Raw genomic sequence first — 12,000 nt, forward strand, 5'->3', positions numbered from 1 at the left:
TATAGTTCCTTTAAAAACAACCCAGATTGTCATGGAAACTGAAGGCAAAATGACAAAACTCCAAGGTTGGGGTGTATCCTTTGTTAAGTGCTTATGAAGGTATGTGAAAGGAACAGAAAGTGCAGGCCTGGAAAAATGACGGATCTATCTAAGAGGAGGAGATGAAAGAATAGGGAACAACACTCTTGGGGAGGCCCCACACAGTACTGTTGAAATCGTGGCTCTGTGGAAGCATTTGATTAGAGAGTTTCAGTTACATTACCTCTCAGATTCATGCTGGCGTAAAAAAAAATCTTGTGTTACATTGACTACTATATGATTAAACTGAGAATCTCTGGGGAGGAAATCAAAATGGTCAGCATACATGCTTCCTGGCTAGATTTTAAATCCCTTAAAAAAAAATTACCTGTCGTTTCCTCAAGGATTAAATAAGAAGGTAGAGCGTTTCCTAAGTTTCAGTGAATTCAAACATTTTAGATTTTTTTCTGTCTCTATATAAAGAAGACATATCCCAGGTATTCAATGCTAAGTGTAGACTCCATAGCGTTATGAAACATAAAGTACTCTTATTCGTTAAAGTCTCCTTCAAAGCTTAAACATGTATCAGAGCACAAAATTAAACCTCTGTTTAAAAAGTATATCTTTGTTCAAAATGTTCCTTATAAAGACTCCAGGCCTTTTAGAACGAATATCTGTAGAATTCTCCTACTGAATCAGTTTGTAAGAGCTGTAGGTTTTTAAGGCTTGACAAGGAAAGTACTATTGTAAATAATTTCAAGCCACACCTAGTTATCAGTGCCTAGTTAGAAAACTGGTGGGAAAGTGACCATTTAATTCTTCTTTATGAGTAAAGGAAAAAAAGATATGTCAGGATGAGGGGTGATGTTTTGGTGCTATTATGATATTTCCAGGGACTAGTGATGGCCCAAATTCTGTTTTGTGACTCACTCCTTTTCTGCAAAGAGTTCTTGACCTGACAGTGAGACTCAAGGCACAAAAACTAAATGCGAAACAAAATACAGGACTCTTTATATCCGAAGATAACTAATACTAGAAAAAGGCCACTCAAACGGAATTCACTTAAAGTGAGGACCAAAATTTCATAGTAGACAATGTAAAACAGGTTTGACAGGTATGATTTTTGATAAATAAAAGGCAAATTTAGAAAAATTAGTTTATTTTGTTTCATGATCAACAAAATGATCTTATAATGACAATTGTGCACTAAATCATTTGCTCAACCAAAAATAAATGGAGTGTTGATTTGAAGGATGTGATAGACTGTGACTTTAGTGGCCCTCAATGAACCAAGCTTCTTTTTATTTGTATCCCTGTGAGTCCCCTCACACATTGATTCTGGGCTTGGCCGTGTGACTAACTTTGACCAATAGAACATTAGCAAAAGTGATGCAAGTGAAAGACTGGTTAGTCCTTGCACAGTGGACCTTGTCTTCTTAGAATGCTTCATTTTGTAAACCTTCCACCATGCTGTGAGAAAGCATGAGCAACCATGTAGAGAAGCCTCCCTGGAGGAGAATCAAGGCCTCTAGCCAAGTCCAACTGGGCTCCCAGCCTGTAGCAAGTACCAATTTCCAGCCATGTATGTGAGTCCATTTTAGATCTTATAGGCATCTAACTCCAAGCCTACAACATGTGAAGCCTAATAACCTCCTGGTCAACCCACAGAGTTGTAAGAAGTCATAATAAATTGTGAGAAGCCATTAAATTTGGGGTGGTGTGTTATGTAGCAATAGATAGCTAAAACAGAAACTATTGCCTCAAAGTGGGGTCCTGCCACCGCATGTGGCATTGATGTTGAGTCTGGTGGAAGAATGGAGAAATTTGCAGAAATGACGAAGAGACTGTTAGTGGAGACTGAAGGGAAGTGAGGAGCACCCTACTAGAAGCTGAAGGAGAGAGAACCCGAGTTATGTATTGGTAGAACAATTAGCAAAACTATTTGCCCGTGGAAATATGTGAAATAAATAGAAAGGGTAGCTTATGAACTTGGGATCTGGCTGAGGGGAGTTCTGGACAGTGTGTTGAAAGTGAAATCTGGCTCTTTTTAGATGCCTATGGTAAAGTCCAGGAAGAGCCAGTTGAAGCAAAGAAGGAACTGTTTAGATTTCAAGCAGAATTTAGAAGAACTAAAAAGGCACTAGAACTTGTGGGTTTGATAATAAAATTGCTTCCATCCTTAGTCTCTCCAAGTAAAAAATGGCCTTGGTTTGAGAATGAAATACGGGGTACTATTAGTAAAATATGACCTCCGGGCCAATGCCTCTGTTAAGGCGTCAGAAAGATTTAAGGGCCACCTCAGTGATCCTCTCAGCTAGACAAGAAGACTTCTAAGAATCTTCAAAGTACCATGTGAAGCAGAAGAGCTACCAGATCATCCAATAGCACTGTGAGAAATGTTACATTGTTATTGTTTTATTTTATTTTATTTTATTTTATTTTTTTATATATATTTATTTATTTATTTTTGGCAGTGTTGGGTCTTCGTTTCTGTGCGAGGGCTTTCTCTAGTTGTGGCAAGCGGGGGCCAGTCTTCATCGCGGTGCGCGGGCCTCTGACTATCGCGGCCTCTCTTGTTGAGGAGCACAGGCTCCAGACGCGCAGGCTCAGTAGTCGTGGCTCACGGGCCTAGTTGCTCCGTGGCATGTGGGATCTTCCCAAACCAGGGCTCGAACCCATGTCCCCAGCATTAGCAGGCAGACTCTCAACCACTGCGCCACCAGGGAAGCCCCTTGTTATTGTTTTAAATCTTTAAATGTATGGGTGGTTTGTTAGGCAACAATAGATAAGCCAAACAGGGAGCTAATGATTTTTAGAGGCACTTGTATAATGGTAGGATAAACTATCTTTGACTTCACATTTGACTTTTGATGTAATCAGAAAAAGGGCTATTTTTGCAAAAATATTCAAAAATTTTATTTAATTTTTCCACGTGCTTTGTATCTTTTATGTCATCATCTTTGTTTATTTTCTCTTCTTCAATTGTTAACTGGTCAAATTATCCCCATTTATTATTATTATTTTTAAAAATAAATTTATTTAATTTAGTTTTGTTTTTGGCTGAGGTGGGTCTTCATTGCTGAGCGCTGGCTTTCTCTGGTTGTGGTGAGCGGGGGCTACTCTTCGTTGTGGTGCACGGGCTTCTCATTGTGGGGGTTCTCTTGTTGCGGAGCACGGGCTCTAGGCGTGCAGGCTTCAGTAGTTGTGGCTCACGGGCTCTAGAGCGCAGGCTCAGTAGTTGTGGCGCACAGGCTTAGTTGCTCTGCAGCATGTGGGACCTTCCCGGACCAGAGATTGAACCCGTGTCCCCTGCATTGGCAGGCGGATTCTCAACCACTCTGCCACCAGGGAAGCCTCCCCGTTTATTATTGGCTTGACATATATTTCAAGCAGTTTTGCAATATTGCTTTCATCAACTTCATGAAATCCTGCATCTTTTGTAATATTTACAAGTTCTCTTCACTTCTTCTATATTTGAATTTATTATCTGCTATAATGCTGGTAGGATGGATACTAATGTCTTGAAAGAAAGGGTCTTTGGTTGGACATTAATTTTATAAGTTGTCAGTTTATTAATGAATAGGTTTGCTTTAAGAAAACTTTGCTTCTCTTAAATAACCCAGACAATGGATTCTCATATAATGAGAGGCCCCCTGTACCACTCTATTTATAGCTGAACAGGCCCTAGTACCAGACAGTGCTTGACTCTGTGGTGAAACTGAGTTGAAGCATGTGATTTCGGCTCACAGTCTAAGAGGATCGTCTGCGTTTTATCCTGAATCTAAATCTTGGCACAAGCCACTCAGATATAACTTCGGGGAGGGAGAAAACTAGAAAGAAGTCTGGATCCCCTGGCCCATTTTAGCATGCCATTAGAGGTGGAAGAGGTGGAGAAAAGAAATGAATGCTCTGAGAAGACAGCTTCTGCATAGTCTACAGGAGGAGGCTGATGAGAGAGGTCTGCCCACCTGTGTTGTCCTTAAAGGCACCATGAACCTGCTCACTGGCAGATGTGACCTGATGAATGTCCTGGGCTCTCACCAATAAAGTTAGGAAATCCTCATCTCTTGTGAGAGGTTGGAGGAAGGAGGGGGTAGGGAAATAGAAAAGCAGGAAGAGAGGCCCGGAGATTCCCATCCCTCTACAGTGTCCATCTTACTGGAGAGAATCTACCCATTAGGTGATGGGAGGTTGGAAAGTCGCAAAGCAGAGAAGGGAGGTAGGTGTTATACTCTGAGAGCAGATCACTCTCTTAATTTTCCCCCGTGGAACGGAGATAAGAGAGCTGAGTAAAGGAAGCCACACTTCTGGGCAGAATTGCTTTAGCCACAGACTGATAGAAGCTGGTCACAGGGATGAGCTCTCATGCAAGTTGAAGTTCAGAACCTATTGCTGAAAAAAGCTGTAAGATTTTTTTAAAGCCAATTTCCCCCAAAGTGTGTTACTAGAAGTAGAAGGGAGTTGACTCCAAGGCAGGATTGAAGTGGAGTGAGAAGCTCTTGAGCGAAGATCTGGAGATTCGTGCAAGATTAAGCTGAGATTGAGAAGAAGAGAAAGATAGAAGGGAACCTCTTGTACTTGGAATTGGTTTCTTTAAAAAAACGATTTCAGAAGAGTTATCTGCTTCTGTTGCTAAGTGTTAAGCTTAGCCATTCCCACAAAGAACTCATTTTTGTAAATAATGAGTAAACATTTAGAGCCATATTATATTATAGCTATAATCCACCCCCAAAGCCCACAGTTTTTAGTTCGAACACAAAAATTAAATACATGATAAGGGAACATTTAAATCGAATAAATAGTTTTAGTGTTGGATTATCTTTCAGCTGAAGTTGTACATTTATAGACACAGAACATATATACTCATTCATTCATGTAACTCAGTAGTGCCGGCTCACTGCTAGTCACTACACGTAGTGCTCACATTATTAACACAGGTTTGGAAAACTTATTTTTAAAGGCTATAACGTATAAAGTGGGGTTACTGGCAGTAAGTCCTAATATTTTTAAATGGAACAAAATCAGTAATGGAAAATTTGGAAAAAGCAGATATTCTTCTGCAAAGTACTTTACCTTAGGGGTAGAAGTTGCTGAAATACTGATCACATTATGCCTTTGCAATGAGAGCACAGATAGAAAGGTTAATAAATGCAGAATGCAAGTGAAAAAAATCACTTAGGGAAAAAAAAGACTCTAATTGTGATGCCTTTGGGGTTTTGCTATAAATGAATCCGTTGGACTTCTTCCTGATGCCAAAAAAAGGGCTGCAATCTAGTTTTATGTATGTTTCAGAGCCATATGTATTCACCCTTTTAATGCAGTGCTTTCACAGTAAACATAAGAATACCTGAAATCCAAATTTTCTATGCATTTCTCAGTGGTCATCACAATGTCCCACCAAGCCAAAATCCTATGAGAGCCTTCCTCTGGAATAAAAGCCTGTTTCTCCAGCAAGCTTTTCAACAGGATTTGAACTCTTCTATGCAGCTGGCAAAAACATAGAACCAGCAAATTGAAAACACCCAGTGGTTTATATGTTTGGGTCTAAATAAAATTTCCCATGCATGCTATTCTATCAGTTTTATACATTCCTGGAGCAGGAACTGATAAGCTGAGCTAACTAACAGGCAAGTGCCGAGAGGTGAAAATTGGTCCAGGACGCATAGTTTGTGAATTTACAGTCTGTTGAGTGGGCCCAGCTGTGTGTCTTCTCTTCAGCAGGAGGGCTCTTCCCTTTTAAGAACTTTGTTCCACTCCACCCACCATGGTTTCTACCACCTCCCCACGAGACTTCACTTCCTATGGGAAAGAACCACATCTCAGGGAAAGTCAGAGCGGCTTTAGGATAATCACACAGATACCCTCTCTCCACTCCTCTTCCTCAACTGTGGCTTATTGGTTTCATTTCCTTCCAAGGACACTGATGTGAAAGGAAATGATGTGAAGGAAATGATGTGACACTAATGTCAATGAAACCCACCTTGCTCTCAGTCTGAGGGTTGGTTACACTCTGAAATAGAAAGGGGAACTTGGCTTCTCAGAGGCTTATCTGAGACCCAGAGTGCTGAATTTTAACCTGGTCAGTTACTTGGACATTTAAATGAAGTTGTTTCAGAGGATGTTGAACGAGGTTTTCAAGCCATTCTTTCCCAGGTAAAGGCTATGTCTTCAAAGGCAAGCCTTTCTCTCCCCAGCTTACCAATGGCACCAACTTGACTTTTGGTGGATGTACCCCCCAAGAGGGACGGGGTCTCTGTTTTATTCACTGCTGTATCCCCAGGGCCTAGAGTAGTGCCTGACACATGGTAGTTGAAACGTAAATGTTGAAAGTTATCTGTTGAAACGCACGTGTCGACTGATGATATTAGAGTGTCAAGATGCTCAATCCATGCCTCGTATTTCCGTTTAGCATCTAAAAACTTACACAAAAGGATGTTGGGAATTTGGTTTGATGTACTTAAAATTACAACAGGAATCCTTACAGCCTCAGCTCAATTACTTGAAAAATCAACTTCTCTCTCTGTTTCTGTTTTGCCAACTGTGAAAAGGGGTCTGGCCAAGTCTTCATTGTGACAGTGGAGTGAGGAAGTAAGCATGGTTCTTAAAACCTAACAGAGAGCCATGCATTCCTACGGGGTGCTTGTCAACCCCAAACTTAGCTCATTCTTTTTCTGAATGCAGATGCATAAAATGACATAGATTAAGATGTCTGTCAAGAGTTAAGCCTCCTTATTTTTATCTTCTCTTAATAGAATTGTCATGGATTCAGCACTGAAAGGGTCTTTTAGGCTAAATATTAGTCCTCAAATTGGATGAATTGGAACTATCAATATTATAGACAATACTTACATGTCCTAAACCTGCCTCCTGAAAATGTACTCTGCATGAATGTGGGGAAGAATAATGTATGTCGCATCTCAGCATCCCATAACATTCCTTTTATAGAACAAGATTCCCACAGAGTTTTAACACACAAAGTTGTCTCTTAAGAAGAAGGCCCTATTTGGGAGTCAGGGGACACCCGGCAGGGATTCCTGACCCCAAGCCCCATTCCCAGCACCCCCAGCTCCTGTAGTTATGTGATCCCAGGCAAGGCTTTTAACCCCTTGGGACTCCAGCTTCTTTATCTATGAAATAACATTGGCTTCCTGCCTTCCAAGGGAACCAGAAGGAAGAATGAGTTAATATTTACATAGCACATTGACAGCCTCCAAGAAAGACACCGTACAACTGGGAAATATGATATAATGGGAAGAACGTCCTTTATTTTTAACTTGTTGGTCTCTGGTCAGCCTTTCTGGGCCTATTCCATGTGTACAATATTAAAATAACAGGCAAAAGTGAAAGAACGTTCTGAACCTAATTCAGGTAGGATGGCTCTGAATTGTAGCTGCTGGAGTCTTTGTTCATTTGTTAACTTTAGGGAGTCCAGGGACTCAGCTAGTGGTTATTTCCCCAGTTGCTGAAGGTGTCATTGGAATAGACATAGTTGACAAGGGGCAGAATCCCCACATTTGGTCTCTGACCCATGGGTGATGGCAACTATGGTAGGAAGGGCTAAGTAGACGCCCCTAGGGTTTCCATTCATATCAAGCGAGTAAATCAGAAACAGTACTGCATCCCTGGGAGGAGTGCAAAAATTAATGTTACCATCAAAGACTTGAAAGAAATCTGGGTGATGATATGTAGTGTAGGCCCTGACAGTTTTTTGTTTGTTTGTTTGTTTAGTTTTCGTAGTGCAAGTGCCTGATTTAAGCTTTGATTGCCAAGGCATCCTCTTCAAAGTCAGCTATCTTGAATAAACACAGTGCCAGCCGCAAGACTAGATAAAAAGCCAGGCTGTCCCTACTCCAACCCAGCAGCTCCTTTGTTAGAGATCTTGGTTGATTTCGATAACGGACCATCTAGGCTCCTGGTTTTCCTCTTCTTGTGCTTTAGGTTCCTGCTCTTACATTTTATTTATTTATTTTGAATTTTATTTTACTTATTTTTTTATACAGCAGGTTCTTATTAGTCCTGCTCTTACATTTTAAACTCACCAATAAATAGTGAGCCTGCAAAATCCTAGGCAGCCCACCCTCAACCCCAATAAAAGCAGAACTCCAGGAACTTCCTGGTGGTCCAGTGGGTAAGACTCCACGCTCCTAGTGCAGGGGGCCCAGGTTCCATCCCTGGTCAGGGAACTAGATCGTACATGCTGCAACTAAAGATTCACATGCCAAAACTAAAAAAAACAAAAAATCCCGCATGCCGCAGCGAAGACCCCATGTGCCACAACCAAGACCTGGCACAGCTAGCTAAATAAATAGATAAATATAAATAGATAGATAGTTAGATAACAGAACATCAGGCCTGTGCTCTCTCTCTCTACCTGTGACTTTGCTGTATGACCCTATGTGTACCATGTAATTGCTAGGACTTGAAAGTAATAAAATTTTCTTTTTTTTTTTCAGTTTCCTATTAGTTATTGCTGAGGGTATCTTACAATTATAAGAACCACAGGGCCGGTCCAGCCACAATATTAGTTATCTATAGGCTGAAAGCTGCACAAAACATGACACTTATCACATCTCCATTGAACTCACCAGTTTGACCTGTGCAAAAGTCACACTGATCTTGAAGAATGAGTGATGCCTACTATAAACTTAATGAAGTGGTGACTAAAACTCCACCTGCTGCCCCAGATGTAGTATCTTTCCGGGAGCAAATTGACATGTTCTTGAGCACTTGCTTTGCAGCTACTGACCTGGTGTATGCCCTTTTCTCTATACCAAGTTGTAAAGGCCACCAGAAACAGTTTGCTTTTACTCGTCAGGGCTAACAGTGCACTTTCACAGTCTTGCCTCCGGGCTATGCCAATTCTACTTTCTGTCATATTATTCTGGACAGATCTTGATTATCTTGACATTCCACAAAACATCATACTCCAAGCTCACTGATGACATTTTGATGATTAGATTTGATGTTCATAAAGTAGCAGATACTTCAGAGGCCTTGGTAATGTGTCTGTAAATTAGAAGGTGGGAGGTAGGTCCCACAAAACATAACACATTCATTGAAAAAAATCCCCTTATAAGAGGACTGAAACTCAAGCTCAATGTAGTTCAAACCCCTGTTGTTCAGGAGTCAACTGTATATATCACATTTGAATGTGCTACTTGGACCCACCTATAGAATCAACTATAAGCCTGGTTTACAGATTGTTCTGTCTTGTATGCTGGTATCACTCAGTGCCTGCCACTCAGGGTTGATGTTGAAGGACGTGGGTGAGGGAAAACATTCCCATGGGTAGAGCTCTGAGCAACATACTTAGTTGTACACAATGTCCAGACTGAGAGATGGCCAGCAGTACAGATGGATACCAACTCTTGGGCAGTTGATAGTGGTTTGATTGGATACATGTTAGGCATCACCAGAAAAACAGATGAATATATATATTATATGTATCACCAATACGAGAAATATGTATATATATATTAGAATATATAATATATATGTTAGGATATATCTACATTTATATATATTTAGGATACAGGCATATATCGTTTCATCATGCTTCACTTTACTGTGCTTTACAGATATTATGTCTTTTTGCAAATTGAAGGTTTGTGGCAACCCTGTGTTGAGCAAGTCTATCTGTGCGATTTTTCCAACAGTATTTGCTCACTTCGTGTTTCTGAACTTACCTTACTAAGGCTGACCCTGCTAACACCAATGCTGAGGGCTTACTATGTCAGCACCAGAGATCAATACTGATGCCCTGGTGGCAGGTTGACTACACTGGACCTCTTCCATCTTGGAGGGAGCAGAGACTTGTCCTCACTGGAGTAGATACATTCTAGGTGTGGATGCGCCTTCCCTGCCCCACGATGCTTCTGCCAGGAGCACTATCTATGGAGCAAAGAACACCTTATTCACCGTCATGGTACTTTCCGTAGCATTGCTTCTGATCAGTGACTTCCATAGCATCTCTTCTCTCACAGCAAAGCGAATGCAGCAATGGGCTCTTGGCCATGGAATTAACTGGTCTAACCATGGACTACATCACCTAGAAGCAACTGAGCAAATTTTGAAAGCTTACTGGTACAATGTAATGGCTTATGAAGACTCAGTTCCTGTGTCAGATGGGAGTCAACATCCTGAAAGGATGGGATGCTATCTTAAAGGATATTGTAAATGCTGTGAAGGATATTGTACACGTTTGAAACAAACATATATGGTGCTATCTCCCCCATAGCCAGAATATACGGGTCTTGGAATCCAGGGGTGGAAGTGGCTTGTTTGCCACTGAACCCATGGATTCAGTCATAGAGTTTTTGCTTCCCATCCCAACTACCTTGAGCTCTGCTTGTTTGGAGTTCTTAGTCCCCAAAGAGGAGCTGCTCACCAGGGGACGCTCACACCCAGGGCTCCAGGTGAAGAACCCCAATCAGCGAGGCCCTCTGCCAGACTTTGCAGAGAAGAAAAGCATGACTGATGTGTCTGTGAAGAATCCAGGAGAAGGACAACCTCTCAAAGGCCCTCGTGTCTGGAAAATACATTCTGGGCAGCATTGGAAGAGTTTTGATTCTGTCAAGTTTATACAGCAAGAGAGACATCAGCCGTGCATACTGATTTTTATTTATTTGTTCATCTGAATGGAAAGAAAAGTCAGGGTTTTAAGGTCTGTAGAAATGGACAAATGTTTTCCAGGCCTCTGAAGCACTTGAAGATACAATTAAAAAGAAAAACTTCCTTATTGTCTTGTCTGCATAAGTTATAGCACTAACTTAAAATAAACTTAATAACTTATAGAGCAGGGCTGCTGGTTAAAACAAAATTAATGTTAGTCCAATTACACCCTCATTTAACCATCACTGGTGATCCTGTGAAGGTTATTATTGTTCATATACTCTACTTACTTCTTGATAAAGGGCCCACTCATGCCTTTAAAACATTGCTTGTTTTGTCCATATTTTAATGCTGTAGTTAAGTGCATGGACTCTGGAATTTGATGCTGGGGTTTGAAATCTGGCTCAGTCACTTTCTAGCTCTGTGATCTTAGTAAGTCAATTAACCTCTCTGTTCTTAAGTCCCTTATCTCTAAAATGAGGATGATAGCAGTACCTGCTTTTTCTTAAATTAATTGTTTTAAATTGGACTATAGTTGACTTACAATGTTGTGTTTGTTTCTGCTGTACAGCAAAATGAGTCAGTTTTACGTACACATATATCCACTCTTTTTTAGATTCTGTTCCCATATAGGTCATTACAGAGTAGTGAATAGAGTTCCCTTTGCTATTCAGTAGGTTCTTATTAGTCATCTATTCTATATAAGCAGTACCTACTTCAAAGTGTTGTTTGGAGCATTACAATATGCAAAGTCCTTACAATGGTGCTTGGCCCATAGTAAGCGATGAGTAAATGTTAGCAGTTGTTCATATTATAATTTGGCAATGCTTGCTCTAGGTCGGCTTGCCAGGAATATAAACCCTTTTATATCCTCTCTCTCTTTTTCTCTAGCAAACCTGCAGAACACCTGCTAAATAACTTATGGATTGAATTGTGTCCCCTGTTCCTGCCCCCTCCTCCCTGCCCTATATTCATATCTTAAAGCCTTAACCACCAATGAGACTGTATTTGGAGATAGGACCTTTAGGGAAGTAATTAAGGTTAAATGAGTTCACAAGGGTGGTGATCTAATCTGATAGGACTGGTGTCCTTACAAGAGGAGGACGGACTAGGCACCAGAGATCTCTCTCCCTCTGCAGGTACACAGAAGGAAGGCCGTGTGAGGACGCAGAGGGGAGGCGGCCGTATACTAGCCTGGAAGAGCAACCACACCAGAAACCAATCCTGCTGACACCTTGATCTTGGACTTCCAGCCTCCAGAACTGTGAGAAATAAATATCTGTCGTTTAAGCCTCTCAGGCTATGGTATTTTGCTATGGCAGCCTGATCAGACTAAGACAGTGACTATGAAATGTTTTAACTCACATTTTC

The sequence above is a fragment of the Globicephala melas genome, chromosome 2, assembly GCF_963455315.2.
Source record: "Globicephala melas chromosome 2, mGloMel1.2, whole genome shotgun sequence".
Taxonomy (NCBI): Eukaryota; Metazoa; Chordata; class Mammalia; order Artiodactyla; family Delphinidae; genus Globicephala; species Globicephala melas.